The sequence below is a fragment of the Cimex lectularius genome, unplaced genomic scaffold (assembly GCF_000648675.2).
Source record: "Cimex lectularius strain Harlan isolate CLEC.00 unplaced genomic scaffold, Clec_2.1 scaffold141, whole genome shotgun sequence".
In the NCBI taxonomy this organism is placed as follows: Eukaryota; Metazoa; Arthropoda; class Insecta; order Hemiptera; family Cimicidae; genus Cimex; species Cimex lectularius.
The window spans coordinates 124,380-140,224 of NW_019392838.1; the positions used below are offsets into that span (position 1 = coordinate 124,380).

Here is a 15,845-nt window from a genome sequence, read left to right on the forward strand (position 1 = left end):
AATAACTTTATTGATCTCACAATCGAGAAACCTTCCGTTGAGCCGAACACTGAATCAAATTAATTTTAAATATTTATATTAAAAGATACTAAAGCGAGCAAAAATATATTTTCGATTTTTTAGTTATCTTTCATAATTATGGAAAAATAAATTATGGTAGCTAAAATTGGCAAAAAAGGTGATTTACACTGATGCTCCTTTGACTAAGACGAAAAGCGAAATACCGTGTTGAGAACTTTAAAACCGGGTGTTCCGCAAGGTTATTTCTTAGGTCATCTTTTATTTTCCATCTATTGCACGCAGATGACCTCCAGGTGTGCGTCCCTGCACCATGTTCGGAATTAGAGGTTGGTGTATATTGAGCGGATATATAATAAACCTATCTCGTTTTTGCCTGTGGTCTATCTATGTATCTATTTATCTGTCGACTTATCCGCTTATTTATTTCTCTCATCTTGCAGCGGTTTCAGCTGTTCAGATCTCCAGCTCATTCCACATCACTATCTCCGCTCTCAACCCTTTTTACGTTGTTCCATCTCGTCAACTCATTTTCCAACCGTATGACTCTCTCTCTTACCCTCTACGTCGTTCTCTACCTATATATCTATCTACCTACCTATCTACTTACCTACCTAACAATTTACCTCCTTCTCTCCCTCTCATTCTCTCTATCTCTCTTCTTTTTAGGGTGCTCCAGCTACTCAATTCATGCTCTCTCTCTCTCTCTGACTCCCTCTCTCTCTGTCCCTCTCTCTCTCTCTCTCTCTCTTTACTTATTTATCTATTTACCTATCGATCTATCTCCTTTTCTTTCTCTCTCTGTCCCTCTCTCTCTCTCTCTCTTTCTAGTTCTCTCTCTGTCTCTCTCTCTACCTCTCTCTCTGTCTCCCTCTCTCTCTCTCTCTTCTTTTTAGGGTGCTCCAGCTACTCAATTCATGCTCTCTCTCTCTCTCTCTCTCTCTCTCTCTCTCTCTCTCTCTTTACTTATTTATCTATTCACCTATCGATCTATCTCCTTTCCTTTCTCTCTCTGACTCCCTCTCTCTTCCCTCTCTCTCTCTCTTTCTCGTTCTCTCTCTCTCTCTCTCTCTCTCTCTCTCTCTTTACTTATTTATCTATTTACCTATCGAACTATCTCCTTTTCTCTCTCTCTCTGTCCCTTTTTTGATTTTGTTATTTGTGTTTTTGCTGTTTTTCGGTGTAAACCTCTTACAGCGTTTGCTTTTATTTTATTTTTTATTTATCACATTATTTGTTTTAATAAACTTCTAAATTAATATTTTTTTTCAACCACAACAGGTCCCCTTACACAGATCTTTAGCCGTTATAATTATAATTATATTACAACGTTTCCGGGATAGACTTTTCTCTCTCTCTCTCTCTCTCTCTCTCTCTACGTCCTTTTCTATATATCTATTTATTTATCTTTCTGGCTATCTATTACCTAACAACCTAAACAAACAAAAAACCTTCCCACTAAATTTATTTTTTGCTTTTTAAATCGACTCAAATCTGTTCAGACGCCTATGTCCGACAGTTTCTGCGGAGCCCAAGGATTTGGAAGAGAAAACTCAAAAAGTCTTCTGTTGCTTTATCATTTATATCAACTGTTCGCAGTTTAAGTTAAAACCAGCCAACCTGGTATTGGACTACTTTAATTACTTATTTTTATAGAAAAGTACGTACTATTTTATAAATATTACTTGTCACAACTGAAATATGGAGATTGTCAATTAAAGTCCTACAGTTCAGTTAAAGTTGAGTGCAAATAATTGCAACTAAACGCTTCCAAGAAACTAATTTTCAGTTATTGCAACTCATGCGGCTTCGATAATTTATTTATTCGCCGTTCAATGATTCCCTAGTTAGAATCGTTTTCCGATGAATAACAAGAGAGTTTAATGAGTAACGAGATAGTAAGATCGGGAATATTAACCTTCGGTTCGAATGGTCGTTATCTGCGGTCGGTATGACGAAACCGTCGTGAAAGGGACCAAACGAGGTTCCGATAAAGCTGTTATCAACAGCAGCCTAATCAAATAGGAATGACAGCGGGAAAAAACCTTTTTCAATGACAGAACGTCCAAATTTGGTGGTCTAACTTGAAAAACAATCACGGAAAATAAAGTCTGTTTATCCGGGTTTTAATTAGAATAAAATGATTATTCCAGAATTTGGTGTTTCATTTCGAAAGCGATATATATTTTTGTATATGTGAAAAAGTTTCAGTTGAACATGTTTAGTCTATTATAACCAATTATTTGTTTAATTTTTTTATAAATAGACAAATAGATTTTATTTCATATACATTCCATATAGAAAAACAGCAATGCTTGTCAATTGCTGGCTCCAGGCTCACTCTCATCTATCTCGCTCAGTCTAACACTAATTGTGAACAAAACAGATCCAAAAAAAGTCAATTTGTAAATTAATATTAAATTAAGTGAATTAAATTATTTTTCAGGGTCGGTGGCCGCAAGGTTTAGTCGTTGACACGGCGCTCATCACTGTAAGGTAAAGGTCCCGGGTTCGATTCCAGNAAAATACGTCACTTCCACACAGATGCAGTTCAACTAGAAAATGTCTCAAGATTTAGTCCTCGCGGGTATAATACTGTCATTGTTAATATTAATCCAATATTTTTTTTACCTAAAGGTTTTGGTCGAAGTGAAAAATTAATGTCACGAGCGGGATTCGAACCCACGACCTTCGGCTCAATACGCCGCTGCTCTAACCACTGAGCTATCGTGACTTCACGTGTCGTGTCTTTATCGTGCAGTCACGACAGCTCAAGTGGTTAGAGCAGCTGTGTATTGAACCGAAGGTCGTGGGTTCGAATCCCGCTCGTGGCACTAACTTTTTCATTTCAACCAAGACCTTACATAAAAAGATTAATTAATTATCATTAACATTAAAATTTAGAATTTAGAATAGAATTAGAACATTAGAAACACCAGGTACAATGCATAACAACTATGGACAAATGAATAAATAATTTTTAAATAAATAATACGTATAAGTAATAAAAAAATAGATAAAATATTAGGGGTATTCATGATCTTTGTCTTAACGCTGTTAACTCTGTTAGGTCCTGTTAGATCGAGAAAAATGATGAAGTAGACATGTAAGAATCGGCTTGTTAACATTGATCGATCAAACCGGCCAAGGCAATGTTAGGCATTAGGTCGAAAATGTAGTCACTTCAATTTTTCTTATATATGTGGCTTAATCAATAATTGACAATAAATATAGGGATAGGGATACGAGAGGCGTCCACAAGGCCTACTGCATCTAGACCTAAAAAGATCTATTGTGCTCCTCTCTTAATTATAACTCACTGGCCAGCTTCAGGCTATTAACCAGCTTCCACAGTTTTGCCAGTGGTTCCTTGGTGTAGGATCTTGTTGTGGTTTTTCTTGTCCTAGTTGCAAGAACTTGCACCTAATAGACCTTCGCAGAAAGATAAAATGTGTTCTGCGGTCTTCTCCTATTCCTGGCAATATCTACACAATGTTTCTTCTGTTTGTACTTCTATCCGGTCCATGTGCTTTCTTAAGTGGCAATGCTCTGTCAGGAGTCCAACCAGAATCCTGGTTCGGTTGCGGTTGCCTTTCAGTAATTCTTTTGTAAGTTCTGCGGATGGTCCTTCTATGAATCTCTTCGCGTGCCTCATATCTGTGGTATTGTTCCACCAGGTTTTGGACTCATTAAGGGTCCATTTAGGAGGTGTATCCTCTTTTGTGGCAGGCTGGTAGGCCGCAGTAGGGTTCTGGGCCCATATAGGCCATGTTGGCTTCTTTTTTGGCCAATATGCCAACCTTTGCGTTGCCTCTATGCCCCGAATGTCCAGGGGTCAGGTCATTAGTATCGCTGATTTCCGTCAGGGCCTCCATGCATTTCCATACACTCTTTGCCTTCGTCCCGCATAAGGCTTAGGTCCTGAGAGCTGCCTGGCTGTCAGAGAAAATGGCTATCTTCCGGGAATGTATTCCTAGCCTTTTTATTTCTCTGGCACATTGTTCGATCACTATGATTTCAGAGTGGAAAACTGTAGCATACTTGCCTAGGTTTACGGCAAGTTCGGTTGTGGGGTTCAACCCAAAAACCCCAGCTCCCTTACCATTGTCGGTTTTTGGAGCCGCCAGTATACCAGTAGGAATTTGCCTTCAGTGGTGTTCCCTTCGCGTGCCCATTCTTCCCGTTCTGGTATTAGTACTTTGTACTTCTTGTTGAAATTGTACTTTAGAGTAGTGGTATCAGTTGGCATACCTAGAATGGCATCTGCTTGTATTTCCTCCCTCAGTTTCCTTTGTTAATTCACATGGCCTATCCTAGCAGATGGTTGCCCATTTATGATCTTGTGGGCTGCTGTACTGGCTTCTCCTTGGATTAAAATGGTGGGAGGTTTAACAAAACTTCCAATGCCGCAGTTGGCGTTGTGCTCATGGCACCAGTGATACTGAGACACGCTTGTCTTTGGGTGTTACTTAGAAGCCTTGTTGCTTTGGCCTGAAGGGTTTTGGTCCACCCCACCACTGACCCATATCTCAACATTGACGACACAGGTGTATAGCCAGAGGGTCATTTGTGGTTTAGACCCCAGTTCTTGGCGCAGAGCCTTCTGCACCTCCCCCAGGCAATTTTCGTCTCTTTGGGTAGTTTTAGTTAGATGTGAATCCCACGTGAGCCGCTGGTCTAGTGTAATTCCTAGATATTTGGCCTCCTTGGGAAATGGAATCAGAGTCCCGTTTAGGCTTGGAATTTTTAAGCTTCCTGTTGTCCTCTTCCTTGTGAATGGAATCATTATGGTTTTATAGAGGTTGATGGAAAACTCCCTTTTGCACCACCTCTCAACCAGATTTCGGGCTCGTTGTATACGACCCATTACGATGTTCGGATGGCGGCCTTTTACTACTACGGCAAGGTCGTCCACATAGCCTAGGCAGTAGAATCCTTCTTGTTCCATCATTTTAGGATCGTCTACCAGCGTCATGTACAGGAGAGGTGAGAGAACGCCCCCCTGCGGGCATCCCCCGGCTGTTTTAGCCCGGATGGTCTCTCCGCCCAAGGTGGATGTAATTATCCTGTCCCTTAGACCTTCCTCCACCCATTGGCATATCTTCTCCGAGACTCCTCTATTCTTAATAGCTCTATATAGAGAGGCTGTTGTTGCGTTGTTGAAAGTTCCTTCTGTAGAAGCATAGAGTGTGTAACGGCTATCTCCTTGTCGTTTCTGGACTTGGTTAGGCATTTACACAGGTCGTCAGGCAATGTATGTAACTGTTTTTTTAGTACAAAATAAAGAAATCATTCTCTTATGACTGGTCGCTGGTTATAAAGCCCATTTAGGGTTTTAATATAGTTTTATTTGCAATCGGTCGTAAAATGTGGTCTTACAGAAAAAAGAACTTCTTGTCATGTATGATCAAAGCAATGTTGCTTAAAGCCACGTATGCATTTTGTTGGAAAATCTGTGTTGGAAAAGAATATAAAAAATACCTTGTCGGCGTGGCGCGGCGGTACGTAAGTGATTTGTTACCTCGGCTGTCCGAGTCGGAAAAAAGGACCAGAAGAACCGCTTCCATATCCTGTGACGTGACCGAATCGCTCACTTCCTCCCCTCGATCCGTCGCTTGTCACACTTTCCAAGTCCGTCAGGGCGAAAATTCACTCGATTTACGTGTCAGTGAAAAAAAGAGGAAAAAACCGCGGATCGTGACATTGTGGCTGGCATCCTTGTTTTAACCTCGCTCGATCGTTTTAGAAAACCAATTGGCAACAAGAAAGAGTGATAGAGAGAGACACACACACACACAAAGAGAAAGAGAGCGAGAGTCAGTGGGAAAGAGAAAGACAGTGAGAGAGAGAGAGAGAGAGAGAGAGAGAGAGAGAGAGAGAGAGAGAGAGAGAGAGACAGACAGAAGACAGAGTCAGAGAGAGAGAGTGAGAGAGACACACACACACACACACACACAAAGAGAGAGAGACAGTGAGAGAGGGGGGAGTAGGGAGTGATGTAGAGAGAGAGAGAGAGAGAGAGAGAGAGAGAGAGAGAGAGAGAGAGCAGTACTTTTGCTTTAGCACCTGGTGAATTCATCTAATGTATGTTCTTTTCTTTCTCCATGTGTTTTGTGAGCTTTTGTCAAACTTTAGAGGGTCCCGATTGTTGGTTCTTGTCCAACGAGTGTGAGGACTGCTATTGCTAGATTGTCCACCTATTTGTTCTTTTTAATCTCCTTGTGTTCTTATTCCCACATTAGAGCTATCTGACCTCTAGGAGCTGGAGAAATGGTAGGCATTCCCTGATCAGCTTTGAGCTCAAGGTTGACGAGTCGGCGTTCGGTGCTGCTTAGCTGTCTGACAAAAAATGTTTGCACCTTTTTGAGTATTTCTTCTGCACAGATGATCTAATCCTAAAACATTTGAGAGTGTGGGGTCTAGAGGTAATTAATGTACATAGTTCATTCACAAGGATTGACCCTTTGTGGCCTAATGTTGTCTTATAATATCACGATGAACATTAGTAATTTGGTTAAAAGGTTAACGAGAAATCTCATAAGTTTAGTGATAGAGATTTCAAATTGGTGCCAAAAAATAGTGTTTCCAATACACGAGATGAAACACTGAAGGAACAACACTGCGCCCGCCCTAAGCTCACGGGATTTCTTGTTAACCTTAAACAAAAATTGCTAAAATTAGCATTGCTCTGAAGCAACATTGGGCAAAAAAGTGTTAACTTATAAACGGGATATGAAAAATTGTATGTTTGGCAAATAAAAAAATCGATACAAAATTCAGCGGTTTGTGAAGAACCATGTTGGAGATAGAAGATTCCAACAAAGAGAATTTAGATTGACGCCAAAAAATCAGTGTTGCCAATACGCGGGACGAAATATTCAAGGAAAACACTGCACCCGCAATAAACTCAACGGATTAGCTGGGCTATAGGAAATTTGTTAAATTTGGTGTGCCCTAAGGCATCGTTGGACAAGAGATGGTTAAAAAGTAGTAGTGTTTGGGCATTAATCCTGAATCTGAGAGAAAATCAGTGGTCCGACGAAAACCAGCGAGGATAGGTGGACCCCACCCATAGAATTCAACAAGAAATCTCATAAGCGTTTTAGTTAAATTACATCCATTCAATTCATCATTCTGTTTGTACACAAGAGATAGTTTGCAATCGGGGCTGGAGGAGGACAGGATCTACGTCGATTTAGACAAAACAACTGCTGCAATAGGATGATTGGTGTACCGTGTGATCCGTTGCAAACCCCCAGGCGGACAACTAGCCACGTGTCCAGCTGAATCCCCCCGGGGTCCAACCAGGTCATACAACGGCAATTTAAACAAGTTACTAATTTTAGCCCTCTTCTGATAGATTCTGTGGTGAACAACGACCATGGAACTAGAGGGCGTTTTCACGTAAACTGTAGTAGTTCAAATACTTCTCATTACATGCTGAGGATGACGCAAAGTAATATGCATTGTGAAGGAACTAAATACAAAATTAATTTAACAACGGCCAAACATAACAGATTCAACCGATGAAAATAACCTAGTCGTGAAAACTTGTGATGGCGTGCTATATCGAGATTTTTTAAGTTTTATAAGTATAATGTTTCAATACAGAGAGAATATTGAATTTCATTATAACGTCAAAAATAGTGTAATTTCCATTTTTGCGTCTATCTTTTACATCCATAATAATACCCGTCTATTGATCCATCCTCATTACAATTATTATTTAAATAATTTAAAATTAGTTTTGTCATTTTTTCCTTTTTGGCGGTTTATGGTATTACCTGCTGTTTTGTTTCGTAGCTGGATCATCCCAGAAGCAAGTCTTCAATCATATTGTATCGGGGCTGCGTTTGAAGCTTCCGTCTTACCTATGAATTCATCTTAAAATCCTACTAACCAGATATTTTTGAGTCATCAGTGGCTCTTCCCTATCAGCCTATGGCACAGCTACAGGGGTACAACAAGGATGAATCTTAGTACCCATCCTCCATACAGTATACACAGCAGACATTCCTACCCAACCGGAAACTAACCTTAACCCCACCCTTTGCTCTCATAAAGATCTCGTCATCTACACCAGAAACCTACATCCCATCTCAGACATTCTCAGAAACTATCGTTACAATGTTTGGACCAAAACGCCGTACATTGCTCTCATAAAGATATCATGTAAACCAGGAACCTACAAAGTCATGGAACATCACTTGAGCAAGCGCTGAAAAAGAAAATAAACGTACAGAAATGTGAAGCCCAAAATCCTCATCCCATTGCACCATCAATTGGTGTGTTGCTAATCATTGGCAAAATCCCAGAAAAACCTCTGTTTAGCACATTCTTTCATTCCGCTATTCGCCAATGCCATCGCGGTATAGACATATTACTCTTCAAATAACAGTGTGCTACTCCGTTGAATTTCTAGGTGTGGAGAAAGCTTTCGATCATATGGCACTCGGGGTTATGCTAGAAGCTTATTTGAGTCCCTTTTACCTAATAGCTGTTACTAAAATCCCATTTAACTAGACACTTTCATATCATCAGTGGCTCAGGTCTGTCAGCGACTAAAGTACAGGTACAAGGGTACGACAAGGAAGTATCTTAAGACCTATCGTCTTTGGCGAAAGGAGTGTTGCTTTGGAGCATTTTTAAATGTAAAGCAAGCTTTCGATCAAATGGCACTCGGGGCTGTGTGGAATCTTAACAGGGTCCTCTAAGTCCTTCTTAACCAGACACGTTTGATTCATCAGTAGTTACTCCCTATCAGCCTATAGCACAACTACAGGGGCACCCCAAGGAAGAATCTTAATACCCATCCTCCAAACAGTATACACAGCTGACATTCCCACCCGTCCGGACACTCACTGCAAATCTGAAAGATTCTTCTTTTTTCTATTACAACATTATTCCTCTCTCACCAATGCAGTTTGTTAACTTGGTACATTGATAAATGACATACATGGAATGCACTCAGGCGACACAAAAGTCAGAGCCTCGACGATTCAGACTTTTTAAAATATTGCTGGACAATCAGAATAGATTCTGATTCTGCAAAACCAACACCCATTAACATGGCTATACTGAGAGTTGAGACCCATTATTACAATTAGGACATAAGGCATCCTAATTGGGATTCAACCGAACACTCCAACTTTGAAAGTGTCCAATCCTTACAATATAAAGTTTTCAAACTATTATCAATGCTTCTTCCTTTCTACCTTAATATTCAAATACCCTTAATAGAATCTCTTTATTTCTGAAACCTATAAACAGGCCTTGTGACCTTTTAAATATCAATGAGGACGATACATAAATTACATTTTGACCTAAACCGTCTTTTGATTATTCAAGACGTAAAAAATATCTCCAACCGAATTGAAACAGGAATATTATGTTATTGTGCTAACCCTCCTAACAATGCACCACAAGTATAAACAACCATAAAGTAAATAGCAGTTCTAAATCGTCGTTAAATTCGTTCTACCCTCAGTTTATCTGTAATAACTGAGTTTATGCCAGTAGTATTTTATCGTTATAGACAGGTTTCGACTTGAATTGGACAATTTAAGATGTAGTTTTATACAAATCTGCATGAATATCATGGTGAACAATACAACGCTCAATATCAGCATTATTGGGAAACAGTTAAAAAAAAGACTTCTCTTCTTTTATTTACTTGTCATGTAGTGTGAGATATATTAGTGCCTTGTTGGGTAATGGTTCCACTCAATTATCACAACTGCAATCGATTCTTTGTGTGAACGATGGGGTCGAGGTGATTAATCTTGTGATTTAACGTTCGGGGATTATTCGGAACACACGCAGGGCCCGAGTTAACCCACGCCCCAGAACTGTTATCGCGTTTTACTATTCGAGAGACGAAGTGCGTTTGACAACTCTAGCAATACGATACGTTTTAGACAAGGTTAGAACATGTTCTGGTTCGAAAAAAATTCATATGGGATCGAACCACTCTGGAAAACCTGATTGTCCCTCGACTAACGGAGAAAATTGGACCGATTGTCCTTTTCAATTCCGGCTTCAGCAACGATTTGTCCCAATTAAGACACCTTCACGGACCTTTCCTCACTAATGGCCACCCCAAATGGGGGGGGGAGAATTCGGCCCTTCCCAAATATCACGAAATCCCATATTTTTTTAATAAGTTCAATATATTTTTTCATTATGTACCAACTGCTTGTTTTCTAAGCAATCGCATTTATTCCAAAAACAACATAGCCTTTTTAATAATGACCTAAAAATATGATCAAACGCCAGTTTAAAACCAATTTTTTTACGAGGTTTTCATACTAACTACTATTTTTTCATTTTTGTGTTTCGTTTTTTACGTATAAATCTAATATGTTTATATTACAATTAATTAAGGTTTTTAGTTGAGATAGAAAAGTCAATGGCACGAGCGGGATTCGAAGAATTCAAAAATGGCCAAAAAGAGGGAAAATTCAAAAGGTGGGGTTGAGATGCCCGAGTGGATCGAGGACACGATAGCTCAAGTGGTAGAGAGCGGCGTATCTAGCCGAAGGTCGTGGGTTCGAATCCCGCTCGTGCCATTGACTTTTTTATCTCAACTAAAAACCTTAATTAATTGTAATATATTAATTGGTCAAGCGGACCACGAAATTAGTGAATTTTTGTTTATATTGTTTTCTTATTTTATCTTTATCTGATTGCAAATTAACACTATTCTCTTCTAAGTTTATAAATACATTTTCAAGCCAAATTAACTGTTTTGGGTTGTTCTCCCTCTAATTTTTTTACATAATCAAACCTGAATTTATAGTTTTGGTTTATAACATTTTGTGATAACCCTGTTGTTAATTGTTTATTATTAAGCCTGTCAGTATGTATGTAGGGTTCCAATCTTCATAGAGGTCATTAGACAGGTGAAAAAAGTAGGCTAAATGCTGGGTTCACCGAGCTTTCGGCAACTTATAATGCCATAATCAGAGCCTATTTTATTACAAATTCAATTTATTACAAATTTTCATTATTTTTTTATGTTTTCAGTAAGACCTGGTTCGTTTAAGAAATCCAAATAATTACAACAGTCAACTATTTTATTATTTTCAATGTCATTATTGTTAACCTTTATATTGTTGTTAAAAATAGTTTTTTGTTTTCTAATAATATTTTGAACCAAATTATCAGGATTGCTGTTTAAAAACAAGCTACATACTTCCTTGAGATTTATTCTATGATATCACTTAAAGTGAAAACATTTTTGACAATATTTGTTACCTCATTGACTTCTTTGATTGAAGGGGTGTGATGAATAGTAATTGAGCAAAGTGTTTGGCTTTTTATGTAATTTATAGAAAATTTATTGTTTTCATTTCGGTGAATTAACAAATCAAGAAATAGTACACATCTATAAGCATCTATATACGTTCACATTCAATTGTAAATTTAACTCATGAGTCTAGCATGTTCAACTATCCCAAAATCATCTCCACATCAATTTTATGTACTGACAAAATATTGTCTTCAACATATTTTTATAAAAATTGCATTCTCAACTTTCTTGTCATTAAAAAATGTTGCAAAAGTACATTCACATATATGTCAGCCACCATAGGGGACAAGCTGCCAAGCTGGGTTCTTTTTTGTTTGTACACCACCTCATCACACAGAAAATATGAGTTATTTATGCATGCTTCCAATATATCTATAAAGGTATTGTATTTGAAAACAGTATTATTTTTAATAATGTTCCATTTATTCCTAATAATTTCTATAGCTTTGTCCGTCGGTATGGATGTGAAGATGGACTCAATGTCAATACTTATCAATACATGCTCATGGTTATATGATATATCTTTGAGAATTTTTTTTTACTTCCAAAGAGTTTTTAACATTAAACTTGTAAAAGTTAGAAATCACAGATAAAGGCTGTAATAACATTTTTGAAATTTGGTACAGGGGGTGAACCAATGGTAGAAACAACGGGCCTAAATTTGTCTTTTATAATTTTGTATGTACCGTACATATATGGGAGTTTTCTTGTAAGGGTTATTAGTTTTTGTTCTTGCTTGTGGTCAATGATATTATCATTTAACAATGTATTGGCAAGCTTGTTATTCCATGTTTGTAAACGGTTAGTGGGATCTTTTTTGACTTTTTTATAAACCAGTTCATCTTTTTAATGTATTCATCTTTACAGAAGACAACCATTTGTTTAGTTTAATTAGTTTGTATGACAAACAAATCCTTAATATTCTTAAAAAAACTAAATGTTGTTATTGTTTCCACGGTTTAGCTAGTCTGAACACCAATACTCTACATATTTTATTGGGAGATTGATTGGGGAGTCGGTGAACGCAACAGTTTAGGCGCTCACACGGCGCTCATCACTGTAAGATAAAGGTCCCGGGTTCGAAGCCAGCGACCCGGCATTCAAACCTGACATGCTTACAAATGTTTTTTTTTTTTAAAAAAACCGCCGCCCCCCGGATGGTTAACATTACCTCTGCTGTTGAGAATTCTCGATAAAGAGAGAGAGCGCGCGCGCGCGCGAGAGAGAGAGAGAGAGAGAGAGAGAGAGAGAGAAAGAGAGAGAGAGAGAGAGAGGGAGAGATAGACAGCTCCATCCTCACTGGTTTTGCAAATATCAGCATTTCGCCACCTTCAGTTTTAAGCTGAAATTTATTCTGACTATCAAAGAAGCGCGTATTATCTTTATTCTGTCAGCGTCTTTTATTGTTCAAGCCTGTGTTTGTTCCGATGAATTCATTTATGGCGTTTGAATATAAGCTGCCGTCAGATCTAAGCCTTGAATCGTGTAGATGATCGAACAAACATTATCCGTAACCGAAGTATCTGGGATATGAGCAAGAATCATTGCAAAGGAGGGTAAGGCGAAGAGCGTTTTGGTGAAATTATGAAAACGTTTGTACTCTGAACTTCCAGATGTTGACTGTGACTTCTATACTCAGACACTTGAAGTTATATTAAGTTTTAAAAGTTCCTATGATAAAAAATGCAATGTGACTTTTTCATGTGTCTTGAGACAACTAAATGACGTCGAAGAATTCCTATTATTCATCGGCTTTTTGTAAAGTAAATAGACAAATTTGAGAAACCAGTGCCGAAAAAGAGAAACTGGTTTACCTATCATTGGGTTATATTTTCTCACCTTTCGGTACAATTTTCACCAAATCATTTGAATTCATCATTCATGATTCATCTCAATTTGAACAATGGCAAAAAGGAGTGAAGATTGGAAAAGGTTCTAGGTTGAGATGCGGTGTTGGTTTTCAAGAGGATCTTAGTCTCGATAGCTCAAGTGGTAGAGCAGCGGCGTATTGAGCCGAAGGTCGTGGGTTCGAATCCCGCTCGTGGCACTAGCTTTTTCATTTCAACCAAAACCTTACATAAAAAGATTAATCAATTGAAAGGTATAAATAAAGTTTGGTCAAAAATTTAGGTTGTTACAAAATATGAAAGAGTAAAATAATAGACAAACAATCGCAGTGAGAAAGTTTTATTTTTAAAAAAATGAAATTAAAGAGTGTTAATTTGAAATTAAGAAAGGTTAATTTGAAATTCAAACGGATTCATTTGAATTAAAAAGGGTTCATTCGAATTTTAAAAAGCTACATATGATCTGTAACTAATTTCTCCGCAGATTGTTACTTTTTATTGATTGACTTTTAACTTCCGGTTTAAGATGTTATGTATGCTTTGATGAAATCGTTTATTTGAAATTAAAAAGGATTAAATTGCAATTAAAAAAAGGTTTATTTCAAATGCAAACGGTCAAATTAAAAAGTGTTAATTTAAAATTTAAAAAAAAAGTTTCATTTGAAGTTAAAAAGCTAATAACGGAAATGTATTTCCCTGATGTTTATTATTCTTTAGTTGGTTGTCTGAGTATAATGTTATTTCCTTAAACAACAACCGTCTTTTGTAAGCTAGTGAAATGTTACCAGATTTCCCATATTACTTGGGTGGGAATCATTATTCAGTTGGTGTAGTTGAGACTATAGAACAGCTTATGATTATGAAGTGACATCATAGCGATGCTGAAAAACAATTAGACCGTAGGAAGGAGTCTGCCATTTCGTCGGGGCCATCACGGACCGGAAGCCACGTAAACCGCACCACTACGCTCTGAACTTTCCCAATTAGTCGTAAATTCCAGCGATAGTAAAGTGAAAACTTTAACGGCAACTGTTGGCGTCTTTTCCACGGTCGCTTTTAAAACTTCACCATCACTTTCTACAGACCATCTCGGAGGAGGAGGACCGGCACTCACCCCTTCCATAATCCGTTTCGATTAGATGAATTTACATTTTCACATTTATTAATTTTCTAGCCAGAGGGTAGTCGGTTTTCCTTAAAAACAAAGTTTTTTTCGGCTTTCAAACTCATAACTTTCCCGTCTTGCGGGTTGAGTTAAAGGCCAAGTTGTTAGCTATGTGATTAAACCATTGCACACATATTTTGTAGATAAATTATTTCTATTTGGTCTTTTTTGATTTTATACTAAAAACAATTAGGATAAAGCATATTTGGTAAAAAAAATAAAAATAAAAATAAAACAGCCTCTTTGTCGAGCTTTCGAAAAATACCCTTCATCGTGACTGTGTGGTGATTAGTGACCGTTAATCGATATTTATTTAGAAATCATGAGATGCGGTCTGGTCTGATGTAGGTTTCAGAAAAACATTTTCTTTATCGTGCCAACGTTTCCATCTTTATTGAGATCATCTTCAGGGCCTGGGATTTACAAACATTGTTTACATATATAAATGTATATATAAATATTGTATAAATTCACTTTTCCACATCCAAAATGTAATTGTTATATGTAAACAATGTTTGTAAATCCCAGGCCCTGAAGATGATCTCAATAAAGATCGAAACGTTGGCACGATAAAGAAAATGTTTTTCTGAAACCTACATCACACCAGACCGCATCTCACGATTTCTAAATAAACTTCATCAGGTCTTTGAGACATTAATTAATTACCATTATAGGATAAGAAATATGAATATTCAGTATTAAAACTTATGGTTAATTTTTTCAAATAAAAAGTTTTGCTTGTAAAATAAGTCAGTAGAAGTGTTTCAATAATTTTGATCACTTTCAATTAATTAAGGTTTTTAGTTGAGATAAAAAAGTCAGTGTCACGAGCGGGATTCGAACCCACGACCTTCGGTTTTTTTATCTCAACTAAAAACCTTAATTATTTAATATTTATTTTTTTATTTATATATGATTTTTATTTCAACGAATATAACAATGATTATTAGCAAAGAATAGTACAGGCAGGTCGTTGTTAAGAGAAAAAGAATAAAAGAAAAAAAAAGATATAAGAATTAAAGCGAGGTTATAATATTAATCGCTACATGCTAGCACACCATCAAAAAAGGTTAAACATAATAGTAAAACTACTTCTAATAGAAAACAAACAGAGGGGAAAAGTCTTAATGGTATAGGGACAAAAAATATAATAAAGTCATATAATGTATAAAGGAAATTGAGTGAATTTATAGGAGGGGTCAGAAATTGAATTCCATAATTAGTTCTAATCTATATTTCCAGGCGTGGCGAACGTACTGCGTGAGCGCCCGTGGATCTGGGCCATCCAACAGATTTAACAGAGTGTTTCTAGAGAGGGTAAAAGATCCCAAGTGCTGCAACGTTATCTCGCCCAGTATTGTACATTCGGCCATAAAATGCAGTGTTGTTTCCACAGATTGAGAATTGCAAAGGGCACATAACCAACCCCTCCTTACCCCTCAACCAAAGTGCAGAGTTCAAGTTAAGGGCCTGTTTTTAGGTTTTTAGTAGCCATTTTAAGTTT

General features: G+C 37.5%; 1 non-coding gene across 1 annotated transcript; it reads right to left on the reverse strand.

The window, feature by feature from the left end:
* Positions 1-2,679: 2,679 nt before the first annotated feature.
* On the reverse strand, positions 2,680-2,752 carry Trnan-auu. The gene has a single exon. It is a non-coding gene; the product is annotated as a tRNA-Asn (tRNA).
* Positions 2,753-15,845: the final 13,093 nt, after the last annotated feature.